The sequence below is a fragment of the Myotis yumanensis genome, unplaced genomic scaffold (genome assembly GCF_028538775.1).
Source record: "Myotis yumanensis isolate MYYU_CA2020_CCGP unplaced genomic scaffold, mMyoYum1.0.hap1 SCAF_5, whole genome shotgun sequence".
In the NCBI taxonomy this organism is placed as follows: Eukaryota; Metazoa; Chordata; class Mammalia; order Chiroptera; family Vespertilionidae; genus Myotis; species Myotis yumanensis.
This window is the reverse complement of record NW_027223756.1, coordinates 26,389,640-26,402,719: the sequence shown is the minus strand read 5'-3', so window position 1 is coordinate 26,402,719 and position 13,080 is coordinate 26,389,640.

Here is a 13,080-nt window from a genome sequence, read left to right as displayed (position 1 = left end):
CTCATGTGAAATGCGGATCATGTCCCTCTGCTCAAGTCCTCGGCGGCTGCTTTTCTTTTCATCTCACTCACAGTGAGAGCCAAGATCTGGCCCCCGACCTCTCTGAGCTCTCCTGCTCACTCATGCTGTTTCATCCATGCATCCCGCAGGCATGACCCCTTTGCCTGCAGAGGTCCCTCAGGTATGCCCATGGCTCACTCCTTAACTCTTTCAGGTCTTTGCTCAAGTGTTTTCTCAGAGAGCATCTTACTGGAAGTCCTTATTGTTCTACCTAAAATTAAGGCACCTCTACTGCCTGCCCTCTCTAGCCCCTCATTTTATTTTTCTCCATAGCACTTATTACTACCTAACCTAACATACCATATATTATCGTACCAATTGATTCATTGTTGATTTCTGTCCCCTCCTACCCTCCCACTAGAGTGCAAATTCTGTGATGAAAGGGGTTTTGTTTTTGTTTTTAAATCTGTATTGTTTATGCTTATGCCCAATGTTTAAAACAGTGCTGGGTGGGCAGGTAGCTCAATAAATATTCATTGAACAAATGGATGAAAGTGGCTCATTGGCACAAATTCTAAACAGCTGAGCTAGTATAGTAGATTGCCATCCAAAGTAAATTAACAGAATGAAGCAAGGTCCCCATTGCCAAAGTAAAATAGAAAATTAAAGCAATAACCAGTTAATTAGGTCAAAGGGATTTTTTTTTTTTTTTTTTTTTTTTTACTGTTATAGGATCATATAGAATCATGGGACTGAAATCCTACCTCCTGAATGTAAGAACAAGAGAGTACATGTAAATTATGGGAAAGAGGGTCTTTTCTGTATTTCAGGGCATTTGGAGAAATGCGTTGGTTCTCCATTTCATAATTGTTCCTTTTGATGTTCAACAACGTATCACCCGCTTCCCTTCCTAGGAAAGTCATACCTGTAACTTAAATCACATTCACAGACGAAGAGCCGACTGCAGTGGCGTCCTCCTTCTGCTTCTCTTTATCTTTGACTCTCTGGCCTCAAACAGCAACACACAAAAAAGACAGTGTTCCTCAGGTGTCTGTGGAAAAAAACAGAATTCCACCAAACAGCACTGAGGATGTTAGCCTTTTCCCGAGTTACTGTAATTTCCTTTGAAGTACATTTTTGTTTTAAAATACAAAAACCTTTCCTTTTTAAAATGTTAAATTATGAAGGGACTGGTAGCTCATTTGTCTCTTTAAATTTTACATATTCTGAGTCAAATTCTGTTAAGGCAATGTACTGTACTTTAAAAGAATCGTATAGGGTACAATTTTCTGGTCTAGCAGAAAGCCAATTTTTGGCCATGGTGTTATTTATGTTGGATATTGTTTTGAAGTCAGTTCAAATCATCAGCAAGTTTCCAGTGAAACAAAAAGTATGAGAGAAGGTAGGTTAGACTGGAAGTCATCCTTAGGATTTATGATTCTTTGTATAGTTGAAATGTATTTGGCCGTGAAAGTTTTTTATTTTTATTTTCTCTTTCCTTCCTCCTTCCTTCCTTTTCTTCCTTTCTTTCCATCCACCCATCCATCTATCCATCCATCCATCCATCCATCCATCTTTACTTATATTTGACTCTCTACTTCTTCTTCCTTCTATTCTTTCTCTTTTATTCTTACCTTTCATTTTTCTTTCAATAATTTTTCCTAGTTTTTTCTTTATCTTTATACTTGCCTCATTTCTTTCCTTTTCTTTTAATTTCCCTTTCTTTTATCCTTTCCTTTTTGTTTCTCTTTGTTTTTATTTTTTTTCCTCCCTTCTCCCCAGCTTTCTTTCATTCTTTCTCTCAGCAGCAAATCATTTGACATTTCAACAAATCCATAAAGCAGCAGCAGTTTTATGGGCTGGTGTTAACACCCATTAGTACTAGCCAGGCCTTGCAATCTGATGTGAGTGCTGATAGAGTGGCTTTAAGGCTGCACATGGAAAGTAGCCAAATCAGCACCGGCTATTACTTAATGAAGCCCAGAGACTAACAGGAAGCCTTCTGCAAATTGCCTCACAAATTACACAGTGGCTCCCTGCCTTCTCGTTATTGGCATGAAATAGATTTGTGAAACTAGGGTTGGCATCCAAATTCTTTCCCTATCATAGAAAGCATCAAAACTGCCTTTTTAAACATAAAAATTAAAAATATATGTAGCTGATGAAAAAATGATTCTATCCATGCTGATTTATTGAAAGAAAAGTAAAATGAAGCAGACGATCTATTTATTGATCATTAAAATTAAAAAAATATAACCCGAATTTCATTGGTTGAACTTCGACCTATCAACCAGGAGGTTGTAGTTCGATTCCAGGTCAGGGAACATGCCTGGGTTGTGGGTTCGATCCCCAGTGGGGGGCGTGCAGGAAGAAGCCAATCAATGATCCTCTCTCATCATTGATATCTCTATTGAGAGACAGAAACATCAATGATGATAAAGAATTATTGATCAGCTGCCTCCTGCAACCCCCCATTCCCCGCTCCTCCCATGGGGATTGAGCCTGCAACCCGGGCATATACCCTTGACTGAACTGAACCTGGGACCCTTCAGTCCGCAGGCCAATGCTCTATCCACTGAGCCAAATCAGCTAGGGCTAAAAATATATTTTTAAAAATTAAGAAAACACAGAGTAAAAAAATGTGGTGCATGATTTTAACTTAGAGTGAAATGAAGAGATACCAAAGTAGCATAAGCCTATAGTCAATAATGTCTCATTCATCATGTCACCCATCTTAAGAAAAGTCTTGGCTAATTATAAGGACAGTTATATAACTACTTTTTCATATATACATATCCTATCTAATAAAAGAGAAACATGGTAATTAGCCATACCTCCGCTACCCTTCCCATTGGCTAATCAGGGATATATGCAAATTAACTGCCAGCCAAGATGGCGGCTGGCAGCCAGGCAGCTTGAAGCGAACAGGGAGGCTTCCTTGCTTCAGTGAGGGAGGAAGCCAAGCTTCCCTGCCTGCACTGCTGGCCTCTGAGCTTGCAGTTTGAAACATTGTAACAAATATAGAAGCTAAACAAAACCCCAGAAACCGGCTCTAGTCAGCCAGGCTTCAGCCAGCAAGACCGCAACATTGTTTCGAATACAGAAGGTAAACAAAGGCCAGAAACCTACTTTCAGCAGCCGAGCCTCAGAGAGAAAGCTGGCTCTCAGCTCCAGAGACAGGCATAGAAGGTAAATAAATGCCAGAATAAAAGAAAAAAAGAAAAAAAGGAGAGGTTGGGAGCTTCAGTCACCTGCCAGCCTGAAAACAGCCCTCAGCCCCTCACCCAGACTGGCCAGGCACCCCAGTGGCGACCCCCACCCTGAAGCAACAAGATGCTATCCCTATCATAGAAAGCATCATAGTAATTTGCATACTGAAGGCAGGCGGCAGCAGGCAAGGCTGTCTGCGGTTTGGGACTCAGATCTGTGACCCTGCTAGGCGGGGGGCAGTGCTTGAGGCTGTCTGCTGTCCTGGGACCTGGATCCATGTCCTCGAGAGTAGGGCGGCAGTGCTTGAGGCTGTCTGTGGGACCAAGACACGGATCTGTGACCCTGCCAGGTGGGGGGCAGCGCTTGAGGCTGTGCACGGTCCTGGGACTCGGATCTGTGACCCTTCACGGCGGGGAGGCAGCCATCAGTGCCCAGGAGTGACTGCGCAAAATCCACCTCCTGGCCCAGAAGGTGCAGGATCGCAGGGACAGCCACCGTGGCAGGCCAGACTGACGTCCTCCTGGCCGCACCACGGGGGTTTGTGGATCTGCAAAGCCAGAGGCCTCCAGGGTGCACATCTACCCTGGCATTCGAACATCCCCCAGCACACTGTCACCCTCCCACGCCTGCAACAGTTGCAAACCAAGGCGTGCACAAGTTCCTCCCGCCTCTCCACCGCACTTCCATCAACCCGGCATGTCTAACACCCCCACAGGATGTGCACACACTCCCTCTGATGCGCTCACGTCCTTTGGAGAGTGTCTGGGTGTTCTGGGTGCTGAGGGTGGGCACCTGTGAGATGACAGTGAGAGGGTGGAGTGGTGATGCCCTGTTCCTACGGAGGCCAGTGCAGCTACGAGATCACCTCTGGGGCGTTAATGCAGGTGCTGAGGCAGGAGCAGGTGCGGACAGACACACCTGGTGGGCGCGGGCGGCCCTCTCTGAGGTGCCTTCAGTCAGCGTTCAAGATCAAGAGCCCAGAGGCAGAGAGGAATTCCGTCCTCTCAGTGAAACAGTGGGATAGTCAGGGCGACTGTAGAGGAGGAATGTGCACTTTGGGTGCCAGCACCCATGAGTGAAGGCTGCCCTGACTGAGCCTTGCTTGCTTGGGGCCTAGAGCACTCCTGCCGGGCAACGGGTGACAGGACGTGCTTTTCCGAATTAATGAGAGAAAATGTTGAGTCTCCTGCTGCCCATGAAGGTAGAAAGTGAAGTGGGGAGACATGTGGGGAATGAGCAAGGTTCCCTGTCTGGGGGTTCCAAATCTGCTGTTGGTTTCTTTCACCACTGACTAGAGATATACCTGGTGTTCCCCCAAAATGTATACACCCTTTCAATACCTACTAATTCCAATGGTTTTAAGCATAAAAAAGGAACAACAATGGAGCTGTTATCTGTTAAAAGTGTGGGCACAAAGAGATAGTTGGACATTCCCTGAGGGGTCTCAGATTGGAGAGGGTGAAGGCCAGACTGAGGGGCCCCTTCTCCCCCCCCTACCCCAGTGCACAAATTTCGTGCACCGGGCTACTAGTATATATATATATATTTACTTATTTAAAATATATTTTATTGATTTTTTACAGAGAGGAAGGGAGAGGGATAGAAAGTTAGAAACATCGATGAGAGAGAAACATTGATCAGCTGCCTTCTGCACACCCCCAACTGGGGATTTGCCTGCAACCAAGGTACATGCCCTTGACCAGAATTGAACCTGGGACCTTTTAGTCTGCAGGCCGATGCTCTATCCACTGAGCCAAACCAGTTAGGGCATCATATATATTTAAAGATAAATGTAAAATAATTGCAACTAAAAGGTAGTCTGAATGTTACATACAGCAATAGTAAAAATAAAAGATATAACAACAAAGTAAGAACTATTTAGTACTGAAGCAACATAACAGGAAAGGGACTGAGAAAATTCAAAAAAATTAATTAAATATAGTAATAACCATAATCATATAATAAACCAAAAGATATTAAATTTCAATTGTATTCACTGAAAGACATCACATGCCTGAATTATTAAGAATATATTGTTAATTCATTATTTCCTTCTACATTTATCTACATAATTTCAATCCTTAGAAATTCATTCATTCATTTCAATTATTTTTTCTAAACTATTTTAACTCAAAACAAGTAAACAGAAAATGCCACAAAGAAAGTACACATAACAAACTTGGGAAATATTTATAACATGACAATCAAAAGGACCAGTTTCCATAATATATAAAATGTTCATGCAAATTATGTGTATATATACAGATATATTTCAATAGAAAATGGCAAGTTTTATGAATAGATAATTCACACAGAGGAAAATAAAAATGACCAATAAACGTAAGATGTTCAACTCAATAATGAAAGAAATTCAATTGTAAAGGTAGTTTTGGGGGAAAAAAATTTATTATTTTTACCAGAGAATAATGCTTTATACTGGCCTGAAAAATAATATTATTGTATATTTCCTCTTCCTTAACTTTTCATTTTACTATGCACGCCTTTAAAAGTGACTTCAAAAATACTTTCTCCCAGTACATAATTTTGCTAAATAGCATCCCATTTTTGTTCTCTTAAAAGTCTAGATTATAAAGAAATTGGGGGGTATTTTTCGAGCAATGTTTTATTTAAGCCCAATTTTTCAGACTGGGTCACAAAATTATTCTCCATTTCCCAGCCCTACTGAAATACTTAGAATATTAGGCATCATTGCCATATTTCAAATTTATGTTTTAAAACTTCACAAAACTGGAAAAATTGGGCCACCCATGAGATCCCCTTCACTCTTATCTCTTAGTCAGTACAATGGAAAGCTAAAATCACAGGATCCGGAGTCAAACCAAACCTGGGTTTAATATTAGCTCTGATATTTAGGAAATTGTATCCTTGGATAAGTTACTTATTCTCTTGAACCTCAGTTTTCTCATCTGTAAAGCAGGAATAATACCAGCACCTCTTTCATAAGGTTGTGGTGAGGCTGAAGTGACATAATGCATGTCAAGCACTTAGCAAAGTACCTAACACAGGGCCAAATAAACAAACTGCTGAGATAATGACGGCAATGGTGATGATGGCGATGGCGATGATAAAAGCCTAAGAAAGGGGTAGAACTGGTCATAACTTTAAGGAGCACCCCACAGAGCACCTGTAGTTTTAGAAAGAAGAGGCAGAATCTTATCTAAATGCTAAGAAAATAATGTGCAACTTATTCATGGTTTGAATCTAAGTCTCTTGAAATCCCACTGAGTCAGTATAAATACAGAATGATATCTCATTTTGGTGAATAGCCAAGCTGTACAATCTTTCACAAATTTAAATACTGTAGAATGAAGGAAATAGATCAGAAAAGACAGTGACAATAGTCAGAACAGCAGGGGAGGCAAGCATACATCCAGGTCTATGTATAATTTTGACACAATATGGGTCAACATCTAATAATATTCCAAAGATGATGAGAAGTAACCTTGGCAACCCAGCTGATGCAGGCACTGCAAGAATCAGAGATCCACAGAGAGACACAGGAGACAATCTGGGCCATTTTCTTGGTTCAGTAATGGCTCATAGCTTTCACTTTGCAGAAAAATTCTCTGTGACTCATAACCAAATCTTCCTTTAATCTGATCAATAAGTATCTATTAAACATTTGTAGTATGCTAAGCCTCAGTGATATAGAGATATTTATTCCCTGCCCACAATAAGCTTCTAAGGAAGGACACTCTCATTTACAACCAACTAGGATGCAACTTACCCCCCACAATAACCCTGAAAGCTATGGCTTTTTAGTGCCATTGTATTGTCTGAGGAAACTGAGGCTCAGAGAAAATACAACTAGAAAGGGTCAGGTTTAAAGTGCACTCAGCCTGGGTTCAGTACTCAAGCTGAGAGTAAAAGAAATGGAGTGATATATTTTGATTGGGATCATGCTAAGAGGAAGAGGAAGAAGAAGCTAGGTTTTGCTGCAGTAGCAAACACTCTCCAAATCTTAGTGGTCCATCACAACAAAATTTTATTTCTTGATCATACTACATGTCCGCATTGGTAGGCAGGAGACCCTGCTCCACATAGGCCCTGAGCTCCACCGTCTACAGTGGGCAACCTCCTTGGTTGCTGTGGTGGAGAAAGAGAACATGGAGAATCACTGAGAGCTGGCTCCTAAGTGTCACTTCCAGCTGTGGCTCGCTGGCCAGACCTCATCAAGTGGCCTTGCTCAGGGTGGGGACTAGGGTGGGAGCAGTGGAGCATCTAGTGCAAAAATTTAAGGAGCCACCCACCGGCTCTTAGGGCCATGCAAGCACAGGATTGGCACTTGTGCAACTCAGAGCCAGTGGCCCTTTATATTTTTTACCTTAGACACCTTACTGGTCTCACTTTAGTTTGGCCCTGGCCCTACCTAACTAAAAGGGGCTAAGAAATGTAGTGTTTCTCGTGTTTAGTACAGTAAGGTAACGGGTATTGGTGAGTACTAGGAATGGTAACCTGAGCTTGAATCTTAAACCTCATCTGTGACACCACTTTCTGTTCCTTTCTTCTCACCTGATCCAAGCAGTCACTAAACTTTGGGATTTTAACCACATACAGCAAAAGTGTTAATATGCCAGGTGCTGGCTATGGGTGAGGTATTGTATATGCATGCTTATGCTCATCAATTCATCAATTCATTTATTTGTTCCTCACAATAACCCTATGCAAAACTTCTATTATTAATCCAGTTTTTAAATGAGCACACTGAGGCATAGAGAAATTCAATTGCTCAGGTCATTGTTTATAAGAGGTAAAAGTTAAGATTTGGGTTCATGTCTAACACAGGAGTCTCCCCTCATCTATGGTGTTGCTTGCTGTGGTTAACTGTGGTCTGAAAATAATAAATGGAAGATCCTAGAAATAAACAATTCACAAGTTTTCAGTTGTATGCCATTCTGAATAGCAAGAGAAATCTCGCTCTGTCCTGCCTGAGATGGGAATCATCCCTTACTCTAGAGCACCTACTCTGGATACACTGGTCACAGGTTAGTCCCTTAGTAGTCATCTTGGTTATCAGCTTAGTTATTGGAGTGAAACCACATTCCCATAACTTTTATTATAGTACTACAGGCCTGGTGCACAAAAATTTGTGCACTTGGGGGGGTCCCTCAGCCAGGCCTGTGCCCTCTCACAGTCTGGAACCCCTCGGGGGATGACCATCTGCTGGCTGAGGCCTGCTCCCCAGGGGATCGGGCCTAAGCTGGCAGTCAGACATCCCTCTGGCAGCCTGGGAGCCCTCAGGGAATGTCCACTTGCCAGCGAGGAGCAGGCCTAAGCTGCAGTTGGACATCGTTAGCATTGCTGAGGAGGCAAGAGAGGCTCCCGGCACCACCGCTGTACTGGCAGCTGTCAGCCTGGCTTGTGGCTGAGCAGAGCTACCCCTGTGGGAGCGCACTGACCACCATAGTGACCAGTCATTCTCAGTCGTTCTGCTGTTAGGGTCAATTTGCATATTACCCTTTTATTATATAGGACTAGAGGCCCAGTGCAAGACATTCGTGCACTGGGGTGGGGGATCCCTCAGCCTGGCCTGTGCCCTAAGCCTGCAGGTGGACATCCCCCAAGGGGTCCTTAGTGCTCCCACCACCGCTGCTGTACTTGCCAACTGTCAGCCTGGCTTCTGGCTGAGCGGTGCTCCCCCTGTGGGAGCACACTGACCACCAGGGAGTAGCTCCTGCGTTGAGCGTTTGCCCCCTGGTGGTCAGTGTGTGTCATAGTGACCGGTCATTCTGCCATTCAGTTGATTTGCATATTAGGGTTTTATTATATAGGATATTGTTATAATTTTTCTATTTCATTAGTCATTGTTTTTAATCTCTTACTGTGCTTAATTTCTAAATTAAACTTTATCATAGGTATGCATGTTTAGGAAAAAGCAATATATATATATAGGTTTTGGTACTGTCTGTGGTTTCAAGCATCCCCTAAGGGTCTAGGAACATATGACACGTGAATAAGGAGGCAGGGGGACTCCTGTACAAACATTTCCCTCCTCTAAAAGTCTTAACTATATGCTACCCATTCTTGTAGGAGCTCACACTCATTTTGTATCCCACATTTGTTAAACAAGAGTGTGGCCAACCCACATGCATACATAGATCATCCCAACCCATGAGGTAGTTGGGGCAAACAATACTGACTTTGCGACTGGTAGGAAGCACATATTGGCATTGTCAGTGATTTGAAGCTTATGTCATTGATAAAAGGTGATAGGATTTTGTTGGTGTCTTATTTTGAGTTTCCACATGAAAATTCAGTGTCTTTCGTTATTAACAGATGTAGGATATAGAATGAGGGTCAAAAAGTCTTTACTAATCAGATATGTGACTAGGGAAATTCCCTTCCTCTCAGTTTTGCCAGGAATCAAATAAGGGTCTGAATCAGATCCCCTAGGGCAGTGGTTGGCAAACTGCGGCTTGCGAGCCACATGCAGCTCTTTGGCCCCTTGAGTGTAGCTCTTCCACAAAATACCACATGTGGGCATGCACGTACGGTGCGATTGAAACTTCGTGGCCCATGCGCAGAAGTCAGTATTTTGTCAGAGATGGGTGAGATCATAAGGAAGAAAAAAATTTTTAATTGATTTCAGAGAGAGGAAGGGAGAGGGAGAGAGAGAGATAGAAACATCAATGATGAGAGAGAATCATTGATTGGCTGCCTCCTGCATGCCTCCCACTGGGGACTGAGCCTGCAACCCAGGCATGTGTCCTGATGGGGGATTGAAAAGCAACCTCCTGGTTCAGAGGTTGCCACCCAATCACTGAGCCACACTGACCAGGCAGGAAGGAAAGTATTTTTTTTTAAAACAAAAATAATCTCTAGCAAAGCTGAAAATACTATCTCAAAATTGTGTCTGACTACTAATACTGATGCAAATTTGCCATATTTCAACACATAATTGTTCCCTTACATTTTTGCCTTTACAATTAAAAAGAAATTTGTGTGTGGAAACATCTGGCAAAAACATGTTGAAAATGAAGAAAACGTTTCTGTTTTATGCATAAGGATCTTGCTGGGAAGAGATGGAAACTCAAGCTAATTACAGATGTCTGCAAAAAGAAAGAGCTAGCTTTATATTTTAGACCCATTTTTACTCCCTACAGTGTAGACTGTCTAATGTAAAAGCAGTGCTATGCTGTGAGAAATAAATATAGGTTAGGAAACAATGAACTGTATCTGATATATTATACTGTACCGTAAGGGTTATTAAAATTGCATTCAGTTTTTACTTGCTTTTATAACTGTGCCAAGAGAAAAACAGACAACTCTAAGACTTGTGTGAAAAAGACCACAAAACTCCACATTTTCCTATGTGTAAAATATTACAGATATTTTCTTTGAAATATCCCAATTATTATAGAAATAAGTAGTATACATTTTGGAATTTGGTTTTGCATTTATTTCAAGACTACAACATCCCCAAATTATTTTGAAATCTCCTTTCTCAATGTCTTTTTGCCTTTCCCTATAATCAAATACTTATTTTGTTTCTTTTCCAGAGTTTATACTCTTCGGTCTAAAACAGCAAAATTAAAAAAGAAAAGTTGGGCACAGCCTGGTCCTAATCTTTGTTGGAGCATCTGGTGTGACCCTGTCAAGATGCTAATAGTCATAGCCAGACCATCCCCAGCCATTTAACAAGTCCTATAGACGATGCACCATTCTAAAAGGACTAGGGTTTGATCTAGGCAGAGCGATGCTTAATCCCATTGCCTTCTTCCTGTAGGAACAAGATGCCTGAAATCACCAAGAGGGAAAATATCTGAAAGGCTACTTAAGTTGATTGAGTGAAAAAGTACCTCTCTCCCAAACCCAATCTCTAGAATATGGGTGGATATTAAAAAAATTCTTTATAAAGAGCTAGGTCAGTCATTGTCTATCTCCCTGTTGTGTGACATCACCTACACGGAGGTAACTGGCTGAGACTTGTGGGCTCAGGAACTCAGGAAATCTCGCTCCTTACAGTCTCCTTGGAATCATGCTGTTCCTTGCCCATATCCCTTGCATCTACCCACCATCTTCTGTCCATACAAGCACTCCACTGTCAAAAACTAGTTCTCCTCGGACAGCAAGAAATATCAAATATCAAAACTATTGGAGAATGTGCCAGCTGTATTGTTCACTGGTGACATTCTCCTCTGTAGGTCACTGCACTTCCCACCTCTCCCTACTGTCTCTCTAAAATTGAGACGATGGCATGCTACACTACCCCACTCCACTCAGAATTAATCAGAAGGCAGTAAATCTCAGTTATTACTATCATTCTCACAATGGTGGTGTTCTTAAAGTGGAGAACTATTTCTTGATAACTAAATGTCTATCAGAAATGGGAAAAAATTAGAGAGACCAATTGCTTTCCTGATTTGTGCCTGTTCCCAATGAATTTTGATTTGCAGTCTGTACAATAGGACTGTAATATCCATGAAGGCCGTGACTGCATCTCTTTTTGCTGATCATTGTTCCTTCTCTCAGCTCCTAGAACTATTTCTGGCACCTAGATGCTGGAAAAAAAATTTAACCTATCAAGCATAGAAATGAATGCGTCCACATCGGCCATGGATTGTGTTCGGTGCTTTGAATATAGATTTAAATAAGACACAGTTATTGTTGTCAAAGCCTGATAAACAACTACTCTTTCTGACATGTCTGTCAGTGCTGCTGGCTTTAAGCAAAGCTATTTAAATGGAAATTCCCATATAAGGTCTGGTTTAAGAACCCCAAGGAAACTCTGCTCCCAAATGTTGTTCCCATCAGTCAGACAGCACATGGTATTTTCTGCATTTATTAACAACTAGAGGCCCGATGCATGAAGATTCATGCCTTCCTTACCCTGGTTGCCTGCACTGCCTTTGCTGAGGCTGGAACCGCCTTTCTACCTTCCCACAGGCTCCCAGCGGCTGGGGCAGTGCTGAACGCTTTCCTGGTGCATCCCACCCAGCCCCCATCTTTGTTGGGTTAATTTGCATACTCATACCTGATTGGCTGGTGGGCGTCATGGAGGTATGGGAAATTTGCATCTTTCTCTTTTATTAGTGTAGATGATAACATCAATGGCAAACATAATTTATGGGTGCTTACTCTATGTTGGGCACTTGTCGTACAAAGTGCCTTGCATATATTCTACAATATATGCACAATGGCCCAGGGACCATTATTATGACCATTTTATTGGTGCGTGAAGCATGGCTCAGATAAATTGTATGTCCTGGTTGGAATACCACCTACACCAGAGGTCGGCAAACCGCGGCTCTCGAGCCACATGAGGCCCTTTGGCCCCTTGAGTGTGGCTCTTCCACAAAATACTACGCGTGGGCGCGCATGAACAGTGCGATTGAAACTTCATGGCCCATGCGCAGAAGTCGGTTTTCGGCCTGGGCGAGTCTATTTTGAAGAAGTGGCATTAGAAGAAGTGGGGGGTGTCAGTCGGTCAGGCGACGGGAGACATGGCGCAGGCGGGCCGTGGGATACGCAGAGCAGGGGAGACCCGTGCGATTCACACACGAGTTGAGTGAGCTAGTCAGTCAGCAGTCTCATTGTGGAGTGGTTAGTGCTAGTCGTGTCCGCAAATCGCACGGGGGTGACAAAAGTACCTACTCGAAGCATAAAGTTACCTATATTTTTCCAACCAGCTGCAAATCCTACAGGTATTTTTGTTATCAATTTAAGAATTGTAATTCTTTTGTGTTGGTGGCTTTATTATTATAAAATGAAGCATTTTTTTTAGGTGCTCTGTTTGACATGGCTATAAAGAAGAAGCAAAGAAAAATGGAAGACAAAAACCGTGAATTTAAAGTTGAATGGACCGAGACTTTCGCGTTTATTCAAAACTTAAATGGCCTTCCGACCTGT